We start from the raw sequence: 17370 nt of genomic DNA on the forward strand, positions 1-17370 counted from the left end.
GAAGGCAGATAACGTAGGTCTAGTAAACCATGGTGGCTAACGAAAAGTGGCCTTGGGGTCTGCAACAAAAAAACCTTGACTGTAAGATAAGAATGATGAAATATGAAGCTAAATGTGTATAAAAAAGACTGTGAGAGCACTGGTTTTTTGGATTCATCTGGAAATCCCGGCTTTATTGAAATGTATTAGCTAATAAAGCCTTGCTGCCTGGAAGATCAAGACTCAGACTCTCTATTCTGATTGATGAACTCTTCTTGCCGTCCACGGGGAACCACGGCAGTAACCCGGCAGTTTCATTCTCATGAAGACTCTGGCCATGAAGAAGCTCAACAGGACACTGACGAAACCAATGAACAAAAGCAGGAATCTATTCGGCTTTGGAATGTTGGGGGCATTTGAGTGATCCAAGATTATGAACCCTAGTCCTCCCATTGTAAACAGAAAGCTAGAAGCAAGACCTTCCATGATGTATTGTCCATTCACTCTGTATGCTAAGAAGGCTACAGGCCTCTGGTGGCCATGTTCATCTGTCATTGATCCCACACTTGGAGGCTCCACAATGACATCATAAATTATACCGCCGGTGATGAGGAAGTAGGAGATGATGACTAACGCGTACACGGTCATGGCGGACGGCATATGCAGCCATCCCGGCTTCTTGAGCTTCACATTGGGACATTCCAGCACCATAAACGGCAACGCAAACACCGTCTCCATGTCCACTCACTGACCCCCACCCCCACCCTCCCTCTTTAAGCACAGTTCAGTTCTATAGTGCAACTGTGTTCCACAACCCCTCGTATTGATTCCGGTGAATCAGCTTACAGTCCTGATGGCCTGACAGCACCTCCTCTAACTAATTGGGGTGGTCAATATAAAAACATACTCAACCCCACTAAGGAGTTTCGTTCTGCCACTTGAAGCCAGTGATGTCACCCTCCTCCGCTGCACCTAAGTTGTTGAGGGAGTGCTCTCTCCATGCTGTGTATTGATAAACTTAAGCTGATGCAGAGACTCATGAAACATTGTGTACTTATTTTAAAACGTGACTTTATTAACCAAATGATTGAATGTGTGAATTATATCAAGTAGCCTAGCACTCCAGATAGGGGAAGTGGGCAGCCCAATGTCACACTGAAGAACAATGCTTTTGTGAGGGCAATTATGCATTTCCAATATCATATTTCCCACCTTGCTGGTGGCATTATCCAGTAAGTATTAATACAAATCAGTCAATAATCATCACTGTCATTAATACCAGCCAATAACAATGTACATCCTGACCTCATGGGATCTCATTTGTCATTAATTACAAAGTTACCTCCCTTCTGTTGACCAGCAACACAAGATGCTGGACAGTGAGACTGGAGAATGATTCCCACCGACTCGAACCCACGTGTCATTCGTCTGCCCCTGTGAATTTCCTTATTTCTGCCTTGCACCTGTGTTACCAGCTTTGGGCTGTATTGTTCTATTAATCAAACTGGCATTTGGTAGACATCTTGTTTGTCGCTGCATTCAGTGGAACCATTGGCTTCTAGAATGCAGGCACTGTTGTTACGACACAGAGGTTAATCCCCTTTCTCTCGCTTCATAATCTGGTAAAAATGTTTGGGAAGGTGTTAACTGTTCTACATTAATCTTCAGAGATTCATTAATGTAAAGACCTGATACTGGCTTCAGTGAATAATTGACAAGTTATTTTATTTAACCAACCGAAACTTTAACTAAACAAGTAACATATCAATTAAAGGAAGGTTCAACTGTCATATTGTTCAAATAAATACAAGGAACATTATTTTACCAGAACACTAATCACAGAATTTTAGTCACTCTGAAAGACAATATACAACAGACTTGATGGATTTCAGAAAAGATTTGGAGTTCTTCTATTGTTGTCTGATGTCTGCAAGCGCTGTCTGATTTGGTACTTTTCACTGTTAAATGGTGAGTTCTCTTAAAACATATCTGAAGCTGGCAGAGTTAAGGACTAACTGTTTCAGTTGATCGAACTGCCCTTAACTGCTTTTAACTGGTTCAGTTGATCTGATCCTGCCCTGGCTTCAGAGATATTTTTTCTGAGATGGCTGTTGCTCTCGCCTTTATACTTTCAATAACCTTGCAATTTTCTTACACCACGATTGGTCCGAGGTTGTCAACAACAGCAAATTCAAATCTGAAAGCCACTTTGATGCACCATCAGGACTATCGCGAGTGTGAAATAAAACAGGCTTTTAATCACAAAGAACTGGAACACACCCTTGTAGCTAGCCTGGTCCAGACTGAGGCAGAGGGGAGGAACCGTTACCTTTATACCTCGTTCAGGTGGAAAGGGAGTCTCGGGTCAGGCGCAGCAGGGGTGTGTCCAGGCATATAATACGTAGTTACAGTGGGTCACCACATTCACCTCCTGTTTAAAAAAAAGAGTCCAGCGGGGGTGAGATGGGTGGAACAATATATACAAAGTCACGGAATATATACACAAGTCACAGAATATATGCAAAAGTCACGGCTGAAGCAAGACGTCGACACCTCACAGGTTCAGCCTGTCGGGCGGTTTGATCCGCCGCTGTGACCGCTGTAGTAACAGTTGTGGTGTTGTTTCAGGTGGCAGGGTGAATCCGCTCGAGTCCGCCGTCGTGGTCCTGCTGATCATGGCCGCAGATGGTGACGTTATCCAGGTACGGGAAGGTGGCCCGCAGCCCGTTCTGGTCCACCATTCGGTCCATCTCACGCTGGAAAACCGAGACCCCGTTGGTGACGCCGAAGGGGACCCTAAGGAAGTGATAGAGGCGGCCATCCACCTCGAAAGCAGTATATTGGCGGTCCTCCGGGCAGATGGGGAACTGGTGGTAAGCCGATTTATGGTCAATAGTGGAGAACACCCGGTATTGCGCAATCTGATTGACCATGTCAGATATGCGTGGAAGGGGATGCGCGTCCAGCTGCGTGTACCGATTAATGGTCTGACTGTAATCGATGACCATACGGTATTTCTCCCCAGTTTTGACCACCACCACTTGTGCTCTCCAGGGGCTAGTACTAGCCTCAATGATCCCCTCCTTCAGGAGCCGCTGGACCTCGGACGTGATGAAGGTCCTGTCCCCCGCACTGTACCGTCTGCTCTTGGTGGCAATAGGCTTACACTCGGGGGTGAGGTGTTCCAATAGTGAGGGAGCGGTGACTTGAAGGGTCGAGAGGCTGCAAGTGGTGCGCGGTGGGCAGTCTAGGAACCGTGGGTTGCAGACGGAGAGAGGGGGAAGAGGCCCGTTGTACTGCAATGTGACACTTCTGAGATGGGTCAGGAAATCGGGCCCCAGGAGTACAGGAGCGCAGAGGTGTGGCAGCACCAGGAGCTTGAAATTTTCGTACTTGGTCCCCCGAACCGTAAGGGTCACCACACAGTACGCGAGGACATCCACCGAGCGGGACTTTGAGGCCAAGGAAATTGTTTGTTTAACTGGCCGCACGGAAAGGGCATAGCAGCTCACCATATTGGGGTGGATAAAACTCTCCGTACTCCCACAGTCGAACAAACAATTTCCCACGTGGCTGTTTACCTCGACGTCCATCATGGACTTGGCGAGTTGATGCAGACGGGATTGAGCCAGCTGGACAGCTGCCATCGTTGATCCTGGAGGGTGGTCGACCGCAGTTGCTGGCATCCAAAATGGCGGCCCCCTCATCTCACACGCGGCTGATGGCATCCAAAATGGCGGCCCCCTCATCTCACACGTGGCCAATGGTGTCCAAAATGGTGACCCCTTGCCCCACACGCGGCCGATGACGTCCAAAATGGCGGCTCCCTTGTCTCACATGCGGCCAATGGCGTCCAAAATGGCGGCTCCCGTGGGTCGCACGCGGCACTGTTGGGCTTCGAGGATGACTTTGCCCTGCAGACCTTGGCATAGTGGCTCTTCTTCCCGCACCCAGAGCAGAACACCTCCCTCGCCGGGCAGCGTTGTCGGGGGTGCTTCCCCAGGCCTCAAAAATAACATTTCGGACCTGCAACAGCCGCAGCAGTCGAGTAGTTGGTGAGGCACGGTGGTACGTCTGCGGCCCTCCTAGATACTGGGGTGGCAGCGGCCGTGGTGCCCACGATGCAACCGCGTGGTCGGGTGAGTGAACCTCAAGGTTACGGGAGGCCTTCTCTAAAGATTCTGCGAGCGCCACGGTTTTCGGTAGGTCCAGCCCACCTTGCTCCAGCAGTCGCTGCCGAATGTAATTGGACGCGATGCCTGTAACATAGGCATCGCGGATTAAGTCCTCCGTATACTGCGCGGAGGATACAGCCTTGCAATTACAGGCCCTGGCGAGTACCCGTAGTTCGCGGAGAAATTGGGCACTCGATTCTCCCGGCCGTTGGCTTTGAGTAGCCAGAAGGTGTCTGGCGTAGACTTCATTTGTCTGTTTACTATACTGGCTCTTTAGGAGCTCTATCGCGTCCCTGTACGTCTCAGCATCGCAGATGGTGGAATATACCACATCGCTTACCCGGGCGCGGAGCACGTGCAGCTTGTCTGTTTTGGACTGGACGACAGCGGAGGCTTCGAGGAAGGCTTCAAAGCACTTCAGCCAGTGGTCGAAGCTGTTGGAAGCTCCCGCAGCTTGAGGGTCCAGGTCTAATTTGTCGGGCTTCAAAATTTGTTCCATCCTATGATTTTTGTTTTCTTTGTGATTAAAATTGATGCACCATCAATTCACGAGGACTATAGCGAGTGTGAAATAAAACAGGCTTTTTATCACAAAGAACTGGAACACACCCTTGTAGCTAGCCTGGTCCAGACTGAGGCAGAGGGGAGGAACCGTTACCTTTATACCTCGATCAGGTGGAAAGGGAGGAGTCTCGGGTCAGGCGCAGCAGGGGTGTGTCCAGGCATATAACATGTAATTACAGTGGGTCACCACACTCTTAATAGCCCATTGTCTTTTCTTTGAACTGATAGGCTATTAAAATGCAAAGGCCTGTCACTAAGGCAACCCTGAAGCTTGGTCCTCGAAACAAATGTTGCAACTTCGAGTCAGTGTGCAATCTGCATCCAAGCACTGAACTCAAAAGCAGCTTGTAAAGGGACCACGCACTGTTTTCTTTCCGTCTAGCATTTTTATAATCATTTACAAACATTATTTTCATCTTTACAAACTCGACTTCACAGCACTGTCTCCGACCTCATCCCATCACGCCCTGCTGTATTTTGCTGTCGGCAGGTGCTTCACAAATGTTACTAAATCTAACTGCACCCATTTTAAAAATTCTAAATACATATTTTAAATGAGGAATACTTGTTATTCATATTGAGCTTGTCTTCTATAATAACAATGCTTGTCAGTGCTCTCTATAGTCTAAGATCATTTACCCTGAAGTCAGGATTATGTTAGTGTTCTTAAGCCCCAAATTATGTGTTATATTAGCCTAATTTAGCCACCCTACATCAGACAGATACATGGGTAAGATTGGTACCAAGGGAATGGGCCAAACGTGGGCAATTGAGACTTGCTTAATGGTAAATACTGGGCAGCATGGACAAGTTGGGCTGAAGGGCCTGTTTCCATGCTGAAAATCTCTATGACTCTCCCAGTCTCGCTCTTTCTGTCTTTCTTTCTCTCTGTCTGTCTGTCTCTCTCTCTCTCTCTCTGTCCCTCACTCTGTCTTTCTCTCTCTCTCGGTCTCACTCTCTCTGTTTCGCTCTCTCTCTCTCTTTCTGTCTCTCATTTTGTCTCTCTTTCTGTACTGTAGGGGTTCTATGATTCTTTGATTCTCTCTCTCTGTTTCTCTCTCTGACTCTCTCCCTCACCGTGCCTCTCTCCCCTCTCTCTCTCTCTCCCTCTCGCTGTCTCTCTCTCTCGCTCACTATCTCTCTCTATCTTTCTCACTCTCTGCCACTCTTTCTGTCACTTTCTCTGTCTTTCTTTCCCTGTCTCTCTGTCACTCTGTGTCTGCCTCTCCCTGTCGCTCTGTCTCGCTCTGCTCTCTCTGTCCCTGTTCTCTTTCTCCCTCTCCCTCTCTCTCTGTCTCATTCTCTGTCTCTCCCTCTTTCTCTGTCTCTCTTCGTGTCTCTGCCTCTCTCTCTGTCTTTCTCTCTTTCGCTCTCTCTCTGGCTCACTATTTGTCCTCTCTTTCTGCCTCTCAGCATTTCCCAGGGTGGAAGATTCAATTACTCGGGGGCATAATTTTAAGATGTGAGGTGCAAGATTTAAAGGAAATGTACGAGACAAGGTTTTTACACAGAGGGTGGTGGGAGCCTGGAACTCGCTGCCAGGGGAGGTAGTGGAAGCATATACGATAATGACATTTAAGGGGCATCTTGACAAATACATGAATAGGATGGGAATAGAGGGATACGGTCCCCGGAAGGGTAGAGGGTCTTAGTTCAGTCGGGCAGCATGTTCGGTGCAGGCTTGGAGGGCCGAAGGACCTGTTCCTGTGCTATAATTTTCTTTGTTCTCTCTCTGTGACTTTCTGTCACTATGTGTGACATTGTGGCAATGTCACTGTCATTCTTGTTTGTGCTCTTTCTGTCTTTCACTTTCTCGATCATTTTCTTCCACCCCTGTTTCTCTCTCTCTTTCTCTCTCTCTCACTTTCCTGTTACTTTGGCTGTGTGTGTTTTTTTTCTTGGTCGCTCTGTCTCTTTCTCTAGTGCTCTCTCTCTCTCCCTCCATCTTTCATCCCTTGCTTTCACTATCTTTCTTCACTCTCTGTCTCAGTTGCTCTCTATCGCTGTGTCATTTTGTATGTCAGTCACGGTCTGTCTGCCATTATTTCTGCCTCTGTCACAATTCCATTGTTATAATTGAGGTCAGAAACTTCAATGTGCTTTACGAACTCCGCCTGGATCATAAGTTTTGCAATTTGAATTTGGCTCGGACGAGCATGAGATGTCTCCCTTCAGGTATGATTCAACTGACCCACGAGGGAGCTTTGATCAAACAAAGTTTATTTAAGTATACAGTTAACATTCATAGAAAAAAATCAGCAATAACTTTTACCAATTACAAACAAAAAGGAACATGATATTGTATAATCTTTAACATCTAAACAACATTCCAATGAAACAAATCCCATGAACAAAAACCTTTCCACAGGTTTTGCACAGAAAAGACTAATGTTCACCTGATATTGGAATGTAGACCTTTGATCGAATGCTGCAGTTCTCTTGAGGCACACACAGGCAAGCTTGGAGTCAGAACAGATTCCCAAATCACCACGGAGGCTCCAGTCAAACGAACCACCTACAACAGATTTTCTACTCCAGGAAAGCCAGAAACTTTACTTCCAGCTAACAGCAGAATTTCCAATAACCAGGGAGAGAGAGAAAAACACCACTTTCCAACTTTATGTCTACCTCCTTCACAACTAAAATCGAAAGGAACCCTTCATTTTTTCTTTTCCTGGAGAGGATCCACATGACTTTGACTTGTCAATCAATCTTCTCTCTCACAAAACAAGGTCATAAAAGATCTGAGAGAAAAAATTAACAAAACCCCATTCATTCCATTGAAGTTTCAATGAAAGGACTTCGAGCAGACAGCCTGGAAACAATGAAAAAAAAGAAAATGTCTGCTTTACAGCTGCAGAGAACATGATTTAAAAAAACTTTTATTAAAGGTACACTACCATCACACCATCTCGATTTGTTTCCTTCTCTTTCCCGGCTCTGTGTATACACATGTCTCTATACCCTTCCTCTTTTCTCTTTTGTATGTCTGTATTGCTCTTGCTCACTCTCACTGTGTCTCTAACTCTTCCTGTGTCCCTTGGTTAATGATTCTATGGCTGTGTCATTCGTTAGTTCTCTTGATGTCTCTGTCCTTCTCTTGCTGACTCTGTTTCTCTCTGTCTGCTTCTCCCTCTCTCTCCTACTCTCTCACTGTCTCTCTCTTTCTTTGTCATTTTCGCAGTTTCTCCCTTCGTATTTCTCCCTCTCTCTCTCTCTCATTTCCCTCCCTCTTTCGTTCTATCACTCTCCCTTTAATTTTCCCGCATGTGTCTCTCAATTCCACCTTCTCACGGCTCTACGTCTCACTCATTCTCACTCTCTCACTCCAGTTTTTGTTATCCCACTGTCTCTCTCTCTCTCGCTTTCTCTCACTCTCCCTTTCCTCTAATCCCAGCATCTCTCTCGCAGTCTCTCTCTTTCTCAGCCTTTCTGTTTTATTTCTCTCTCTCTCTCTCTTTCATTCTCAATTTCTTTCCCCCTCCTTCTCTCCCTCTCCTTCTCTCTCACACACAAACACCTAATCTCTCTCCAATCCCTCTCCTCCCTTTCTCTGACCTCACTCAGAATTTCAGCTCATTTACATTTTACCCCCACACATGCTGAGCTTGAAAAAACTATGCCTCCAATTCCCTGGTCATCTCTGTGACCTCACTTGCTCTCTGTGTTTCTATATCCATTCATGGGACATGGGCCCCGCTGGTTGGACCAGCATTTATTGCCCATCCCTAGTTGCGAAGGGAAGAGTGGCTTGCGAAGACATTTCAGAGGGCAATTAAGAGTCAACCACATTGCTGTGACTCTGGAGTCACAGGGAGTCCCGACCAGGTGGGAACGTCAAATTTCCTTCCCTAAAGCGACATTAGCGAACCATGTGTTTTCCCGCCAACCTGCAATGGTGATCAGTAGAAGCTTAATTCCAGCTTTATTTAAATTGAATTCAAATTCCTCCATCTGCCATGGAAACAGGCCCCAAGAAGTGACCTTATCTTCTTACTGATAGCCCTACCCATTGTTCTCTGGATATTGTCGGCCAGATTTCTATCAGATAAGATTGTGCATGTGGCTTAATGTGAAGGATGGCCCTGCCAGTGGGAGGTTAGTATTGTCAGGGGCAGAATCTCTGTCCTTTCCATGTCTGGGAAGGAATGAGGGAAGATAGTCTGGCCGATGGAATGAGTGTTTAAAGTTTTAAAGTGTATTTATTAGTGTCACAAGTAGACGTATGGGAGGAAACAGGATCAGCTATAGGAAATCCACACAGAAAAGAGGAGAACGTGCAGACTCAGCAGACAGTGACCCAAACCAGGAATCAAACGTGCGTCCATGGTGCTGTGAGGCAGCAGTGCTAACCACTGTGCCACCGTGCCTCCCTTTTTTGTCATGGGGACACATTTCCCATTTAGTGTCATTTTCTAATTTGAGAAACTCTGATTTCTTCTTGTGGTTCAATGAATTAACGAATTAGAATAAAGGTATATGTCAGCAAATTATTCACCTGCTGTCTGAAGCATGAAAAATGGGCATTCTGAAACTCTGTGTTTCAGCTCCCCCCATGACTTAATGAAAGGACAAATTGAAATTAAGAGACACTTCAGCACATCCTGCAATTGCTTTCTGAACTGAGTTTGTGTCACAGCATAAATGGCAGTGTTTGTGCAGCAGCTCAGGAGCTGCAGCATGAAACCCAATTCCAGAACAAAACGATCTAACCATATGGAGCGATAACCCAAACCAAACATCCGGATCCATATAGAATAAAACATTGACATTGACCATAACAGGATGAAATTGGCGGAGATAACAAAGAGTAAAATGATCGATTTCCTTCGACTCTCCATCTCCGGGTCGTTGGGACTCTCTCCACTGCTGTGAGCCCGGAGTCTCCTGCGGGCTCTGCTGCTCACTAAAATGTGTCTGATTGTGAAAGCATTGAGCAGCAGAATCAGGACAAATGGGATACAGGGTGTTAGAACTTGGTGGAGGAACTCGATGGTTATCCAAATTGAAGAGAACTGGATTTCCTCTGAGACATCACAAAACCAGGGGTCATTCCAGAGCCAATACCGACCACTTAGCATAAAATACCAGAAAATGTTCTTTAAACAGCTCAGCACCGTCACTGTTCCCAGGACCACAGCCGCTGTTTTATCGCTGCAATATTTACTTTTCAGCTTGGGGCAACAAATGGCCACAAATCGATCAAAGGTGAAAGTGACGGTGAACCAGACAGAACAGTCAGTGGCTGCATAAAGCAGGACGGCATGGATGTTACAAATGGGAATGGACCTCAGAAATTCAAACTCATCTCGATAAACAATGGGAATGTGTCTCAATATCAGGTCGAGGATAATGACCAGCAGATCACCGACTGACATGGCCACCAGGTAACAAGTGACACATTTGGACAGACCACAGTTTCTGCTCTTCAGGGTCACAATTGTGATTACATTCACTGTAAGAAAGGAAAACAAACAATCAAATTATACATCAGGCTGGGCAACACGTTGTTAAATTGATTTTAGTTTTATTGATATTTTCCAAACTGTTACTGCGCCCTGTGAATATGCTGGAAATCAATGAAACTGAAATAACAGGTGGGTCTTTATAACAGTGAAATAAATCAGACAAATTCAATGACAAAAGCTGGGTTCAGGAGTAAGGATAGACAGGAGTTTTTGATTTGATTGGATCGATTATTGTAACATGTATTAGTTTACAGTAAAAATGTATTGTTTCCTGCGTGCTATTGTTGTGAAGTTAGTGTTTGTAAAATTATTTAAAAATGTAAAAATGCTGAGTTTTAGAATTGTCTGTTTAAAAGGTGTTTTTTGTTTTTATCTGTATTTAGTGTTCAAAAAATGTGCAGGTGGAGATGCAAGTACACAGTGAAACGATGTTTCAGAGGCAAAATCAACAGGGTTGTATTGGTAATCAACTTTGGCCATTTGAATCATAACATGTTTTTGAATTTTAACCAATCAAATTAAAATAGGAATTGGAATAGCAGCAGCCTATCAGATTTGAATTTGATGTTTTGAAAACATGTATACCTATTCTATTTTGGGGTTTTTTGATGTGTCACCGGGGGTATAAAACCAGCTCCCAGCTCCAGAGAATTGCCAGAAGAATGCCTGCCAGTGACTGCCACAGATGTCAGCGAGAGAGAGAGAGAGACAGCAAATCTCTCTGTCAGTGTAACAGCCACATTTATATCTTAAAAGGAAACCTCATCTCAATCGCAAAGGTATCAACAGAAGCAAAGAAGACATAAGATAAAGAACAAAGATGATTCCAGAAGATATCACCTGATTGCATTTTATGTGTGACTAAAAAATCTATTTGCTTTGTTATTAAGTGGGAATTGTAATTATCTAAAGAGTATTCCATTAGAATGTTTTTATTTGGTTTATTAATGGTTTAGTTAATCTGTTTACTGGTAGTTTGATAATTAACAAGTTACTTGGCTTCTTTAGAGAGAGTCTCAGGTTTTTATTGTGATTTGACAACTAATACCTGTTGAAGTGCAGATAATCCCCCTTCTCACACACTTCTTAACAGATTATGAAGTGAGGTACTTCTCTCTGAGTGGTTGAGCGTCAGTTCTCAAAGAGAAGATAAACCTTCCCTTCTTATCAGATTTGGCGGCTCACGTCCTAGATTTTGAATAGTCCTAGATCTTTAAATAAACTTTAAGTGAGAAGTGAAAGATCTGTTTAAAGATAACAAACCAGTTTAATCAAAAGTAAGGAAACGGCTCTAAACATTGCTGAAGAGGTTCTGGGCTTTGAAGATGCTTCCCAAATTTGCCAAGAAAGTTTACAAAGACAGGAAAATGTGACACTTGTAGAATTGACAAACAGGATGAAATTGGGTGCAACCAGGGATAATAGGAAAGCTGAAATTGTAACAGAGATAGCCAAGCATGGAAAGGGAGAGGGAAAAAGAGAGAGAAGAAAGGGAAAGATTGTTTGAGTTGGAAAAGACGAAGTTGGAATTTGAAGCAAAAATAATTCAAATGACAGAAGTGGAAGTACAAGATGGAAGTGATGGTGAGAAAGCTCAGCGTCGCCAATCACCTGGTAGGGATATACACAAAGATGTCCAAACATGACCAAAAGTCGATGAGAAGAATTCAGAAGCCTTTTTCATCTCCTTTCAGAAATTGGCTACACAGATGAAATGGCCAGATGAGATGTAGCTAATGTTAATTCAGACCAAGTTCCAAGGGAGGGCTACTGAGGTCTTTGCAGCGCTGTCAGAGGAGGTTTCAGGAAAGTATGAAGATGTAAAGAAGACAGCTCTGTGACTGCTTACGAGTCTGTACCAGAAGCATAGAGGCAATGGTTCAGAAATGTAAAGAAGGAACCAGTTCAGACATATATCGAGTTTGAAAGAATTAAACAGAACAGCAGATGGGTGACCCCTTTAAAGAAAAAAATGATATATGAGGCAATTAGAGATATTATTCTGCTGCAGGATTTAAAAAACCCAGAATGATAAGAACTCATGTTGTGGAAGAGAAAGTTGAAAGAGTGAGAAGAGCTGCAGAGATGGCAGATGAATTCTCAATTGTGCAAAAATTGAACTCTCACTTCTGAAAGCAATTTCATTCCCTGAGGGATAAGATTTGGAAAATAGGAAGATCGTTCAATGAAAAGCAAAAAGTAGATCACACTGGGAAAAGTTTTAAACCTGTGAAAAAATTAACCTTGGATGGCGGAAAACAGGTGAAAGACCTCAGGTGCTTTCACTGTGATAAGGTGGGGCACAAAAAGTCACAGGTTGTTTAAGAAAGGCACCAGGGAAAATAATGTGGTAGAAGATGCTTAACCAGTAGGATTAGTTTATAAAAATGAAGGAAATCCTGAGAGAAGTCGGGGAGCTGAAAGAGTGTGCACAACCTGTGCAGGGGCCGGATAGTAAGATAGTGCCTGATCTTTTCAAAGATTTCACCTGTGTGAGTAAGGTTTACTCAGATAGAGAACTAAAGAAGTTAGAATATTTAGAGATACGGGAGCTAGCATGTCTCTAATAGTAAGAGACGAAAACATTTGCACTCCTCCCAAAATATTGTCCGAGAGACTGGCAATCTGTAGAATAAATTGTGAGTGGAGTAGTGTTCCGCTGTGTAAAATAAGGCCAATCAAGCCTGGGAAAGTGATAGTGGATGTGATGGAAAGCCTAGCTATCCCAGGAGAACAGTTTATTATTGGAAATGATATAACTGGAGCACCGGTCACAGTGATACCCATTGTAGTGGGAAAGATAAAAGAAAACCAGAGAACTGAGGACTTAAAAGAAAAATACGTTGGAATTTTTCCGGACTTTGTGGTGACAAGATCCCCCAGTCGTAAGTTCAAACAGGAAGGGAAAACAAAAGAGAAAGATGAAGGAGTTGAGGTTCAGTTAGCTGACACTCTGTTTGATGAGATGGTAAAAGAAAAACCTAAGCAGATAGAGTATCAGCCAGAGATGCTTAGTTCTGAAAGATTAATGGAGTTACAACAGAAAGATGAGATGATAAAGGATTTATATCATAAAGCCTCTTCGGAAAAGGAATCAGAGTTTATTCCAGAATGCTATTACCTTACCGATAAAATCTTAAGATGGAAATGGAGACCTTGGTAGGTTAGTGCAGATGAGAAATGGGCGGAAGTTCACCAGACTGTGTTGCTGGTAGAATATATACAGGAAATATCGCGGTTACCACAGATCAGCCAGGAATCTTTTGAATCATGGAGCGGGCTCGAAAGGCTGAATGGCCAGCCCCCGCTTGTAAAATATATGTGTGTTCACCGTACAAGAGAGCTTCATGTTTCTATGTGTCCAGATCACCAACAAACTGTCCTGGTCCCTCCACGCCGACACTATATTTAAGAAAGCCCACCAATGCCTCTCTTTCTCAGAACATTAAGGAAATTTGGCCTGTCTGCTACGACTCTCACCAACTTTAACTAATGCAATTTAAAAAGCATTCTTTCTGGTTGTGTCACAGCGAGGTTTGGCTCCTGCTCTGTGCAAGACCGCAAGTAACTACAAAAGATGGTGAATGTAGCCCAGTCCATTAAACAAAACAGCCTCATAAGAATGTAAGAATGAGGAGCAGGAGTAGGCCACCTGGTCCCTCGAGCCTGCTCCACCATTCAGTAAGATCATGGCTGATCTTTTCCTAGACTCAGCTCCACGAACCTGCCCGCTCAACATAACACTTAGTTCCTTTACTGTTCAAAAATGATTCTATCCTTGCCGTAAAAACATTCAATGAGGTAGCCTCAACTTCTTCACTGGGTAGGGAATTCCACAAAATTTTGTGTGAAGAAGTTCTTCCTCAACTCAGTCCTAAATCTGCTCCTCATTATTTTGAGGCCATGCCCCCTAGTTATAGTTTCACCCGCCGGTGGAAACAACCTCCCTGCTTCTATCTTATCTATTCCCTTCATAATATTATATGTTTCTATAAGATCGCCCCTCAATTTTCTGAACTCCAATGAGTATAGCCCCAGTCTACTCAATCTCTCCTCATAAGCCAACCCTCTCAACTCTGGAATCAAACTAGTGAATCTCCTCTGCACCCTCTCCAATGCTAGTATGAGCTTTCTCAAGTGAGGAGACCAAAACTGTACACAGTACTCTAGGTATGGCCTCACCAGCACGTTATACAGCTGCAACATAACCTCGCTGCTTTTAAACTTCATCCCTCTAGCAATGAAGGACAAAATTTCATTTGTTTTCTTAATTACCTGCTGCACCTACAAACCAACTTTTTGTGATTCATGCACATGGACACCCAGGTCCATCTGCACAGTAGCACGCTGCAATTTGTTGCCATTTAAATAATAGTCCATTTTGCTGTTATTCCTACCAAAATGGATGACCTCACATTTACCAACATTGTACTCCATCTGCCATACTCTCGCCCACTCTCTTAGACTATCTATATCCCTTTGCAGACTTCCAGCGTCATCTGCACACTTTGCTCTGCCACTCATCTTAGTGTCATCTGCGAATTTTGGCACATTACGCTTGGTCTCCAACTCCAAATCACCTTTGTAAATCGTAAACAATTGCCGACCCAACCCTGATCGCTGAGGCACACCACTAGTCACTGATCGCCAACCAGACAAATACCCAATTAACCCACTCTTTGCTTTCTGCTAGTTAACCAATTCTCTATCCATGCTAATACATTTCCCATCACGCCGTGCACCTTTATCTTATGCAGCAGCCTTTGGCGTGGTACCTTGTCAAATGCCTTCTGGAAATCGAGCCTCCCACCTGTTAGCTCTGTCTACACTTCCCGCTGCCTCGGGAAAGCAGCCAGCGTAATCAAGGACCCCACGCACCCCGGACGTATTCACTTCCACCTTTCTCCATCGGGAAAAATGACAGAAAAGTCTGGGGTCACGTACCAACTGACTCAAGAACATCATGGATCTACCATATATTAAGTTGATTTTTCTCTACATCCTAGCTATGACTGCAACACTGCATCTTTCATCATTCTCTTCCTTCTGTATGAACGGTATGCTTTGTCTCTAAAGCGCAAGAAACAATATTTGTCACTGCATACTAATGCAAGTTACAGTAATAAACCTATTCAAAAGTAGGTTATTGGAAACATCAATAAATGTCTGCTTTTATCCCACATGGAATACTGTGTCCAATGCTGAGCTCCACACTTTGGGAAGGATGGAGAGACTTTGGAGATGGTACAGAAGAGATTTATGAGAATTGTTCCAATGAGGAGGGATTATACAGTGACCTCGTTAGACTCGAGACGCTGGTCTTGTTCTCCATAGAGCAGGGAAGAATATCAGGAAATTTAATCGAGGTGTTAAACATTATAAAGTGTTTAAGTGTATTAAAAGAGTCAGAGCGGGGAATTCTCCCGTTCCCACCACGTGGACGGGACATAGACCATGCAAATGTCCGTTGTCCTCAGGCGGGTTAGAAATTACATTGTATTTTCCAACCTGAACCATAACAAAAAGACATTAGGAAACCAAATGGGTTTTTACAACAAGCGACAATGGCTTCTTGGTCATCATCATCCAGGGTAATTTTCAATTCATTTCCTGTCAATTGAATTTAAATTCCAACAGCTCCTGTGATGGGGATTGAACCTGTGCATCCGGGCATGAGCCCGGGCTTAAGGATCCTGCTGGGTGCAGAATTATGATTTTAGCAGTGTAAATACCAGCACTTGTCATTGATGATTGAGACATCGCTGTCTTGTAAGAGTTGACCTATTAAGAAGACTAATTTTCCCATAGAAACATAGAAAATAGGAGCAGGAGGATGCCATTCAGCCCTTCTATCCTCTTCCAGCATTCATAAGAACAAAGGGCAAAGAACAGTACAACACAACAGGTCCTTCATCTCTCCAAGCCTGCTCCGATCGTGATATCTGCCTAAACTAAAACCGAATGCACTTACGGAGTCCATTTCCTTCCTTTCCTTTCCTATTCATGTATTGTCTAGATGACCCTTAAATGCCGCTATCATACCTGCTCCCACCACCTCCCTGGGCAGTGCGTTCCAGACATTCACCAGGCTTTGTATGAGAAACGTGCCTTGCACATCTCTAAACTTTTCCCCACGCACCTTATACCTATGTCCCCTGGTACATGGCTTTTCTACCCTCAGAAAGAGCATCTGACTATCCACGCTGTCCATGCCACTCACAATCTTGTAATCCTCTATCTCGTCAATCTCCACCGTTCCAGTGAGAACAAATCGAGTTTATCCAAACACTCCTCATAGCTAATGCTGTCCAGACCAGGCAACATCCTGGTAAAGCTCCCCTGTGCCCTCCCCAAAGCATCCGCATCCTTCTGGCAGTGTGGCAACCAGAATTGTACACAATATTCCAAATGAGGCCAAACTAAGTTCCTGTACAGCTGCAGCATGACCTGCCAATTTTTATACTCACAGTCCTGACTGATGAAACTAAGCATGTCGTACACCTTCTTGGCTACCATATTCACCTATGTTGCCACTTTCTGTGATTGGTGGGCATGTATACCCAGATCCCTCTACTTATCAATACTCCAAAGGGTTCTGCCATTCACTGAATAATTCCTACATGCATTGGATCTTCCAAAGTTATTTAGCTCACATTTGTCTGGATTAAAATCCATGTGCCATTTCTCAGCCGAAGTCTCCAACCAGTCTTTATCTTGCTGTACCCTATGACAATCCTCTTCACTATCTTCAACTCCACCAGTTTCTGTGTCCTCTGTGAACTTACTAATCAGACGAGCTACAGTTTCCGCGAAGTCATTTATATATATAATGAACAACAAAGGTCCCAGAACACTGGGACTATGGCTGATCATCCAACTCAACCTGATCCCCTCTTCCTGCCAGAACGTTTGACCGCCTTTCCCACACGACCTATCTCTGGTTACTTCTTGGAAACATGAAATGTTTCGGCCTCAGCTACATCCTGCAAAAGCAATTCCACAGGCTGACCACTCTGATCTCTGTCCTAAGCCATTACCCTTCATCCTCAGACAGTGATCCTCTGGTACTGCATCTACCCTGCCAAGTCCTGTTAGAATTTTATTGGTTTCTATAAGATCTCCCCTCATTCTTCTAAACTCTAGCTAAAACGATCCTAACCCACCTGATTAATCCTCACATGTCA

General features: G+C 44.2%; 1 pseudogene; it reads right to left on the bottom strand.

The window, feature by feature from the left end:
* Positions 1-231: 231 nt before the first annotated feature.
* On the bottom strand, positions 232-737 carry LOC144479218 (oligosaccharyltransferase complex subunit ostc pseudogene; annotated as a pseudogene).
* Positions 738-17370: the final 16633 nt, after the last annotated feature.

This window comes from Mustelus asterias, chromosome 25 (assembly GCF_964213995.1).
Source record: "Mustelus asterias chromosome 25, sMusAst1.hap1.1, whole genome shotgun sequence".
NCBI lineage: Eukaryota > Metazoa > Chordata > Chondrichthyes > Carcharhiniformes > Triakidae > Mustelus > Mustelus asterias.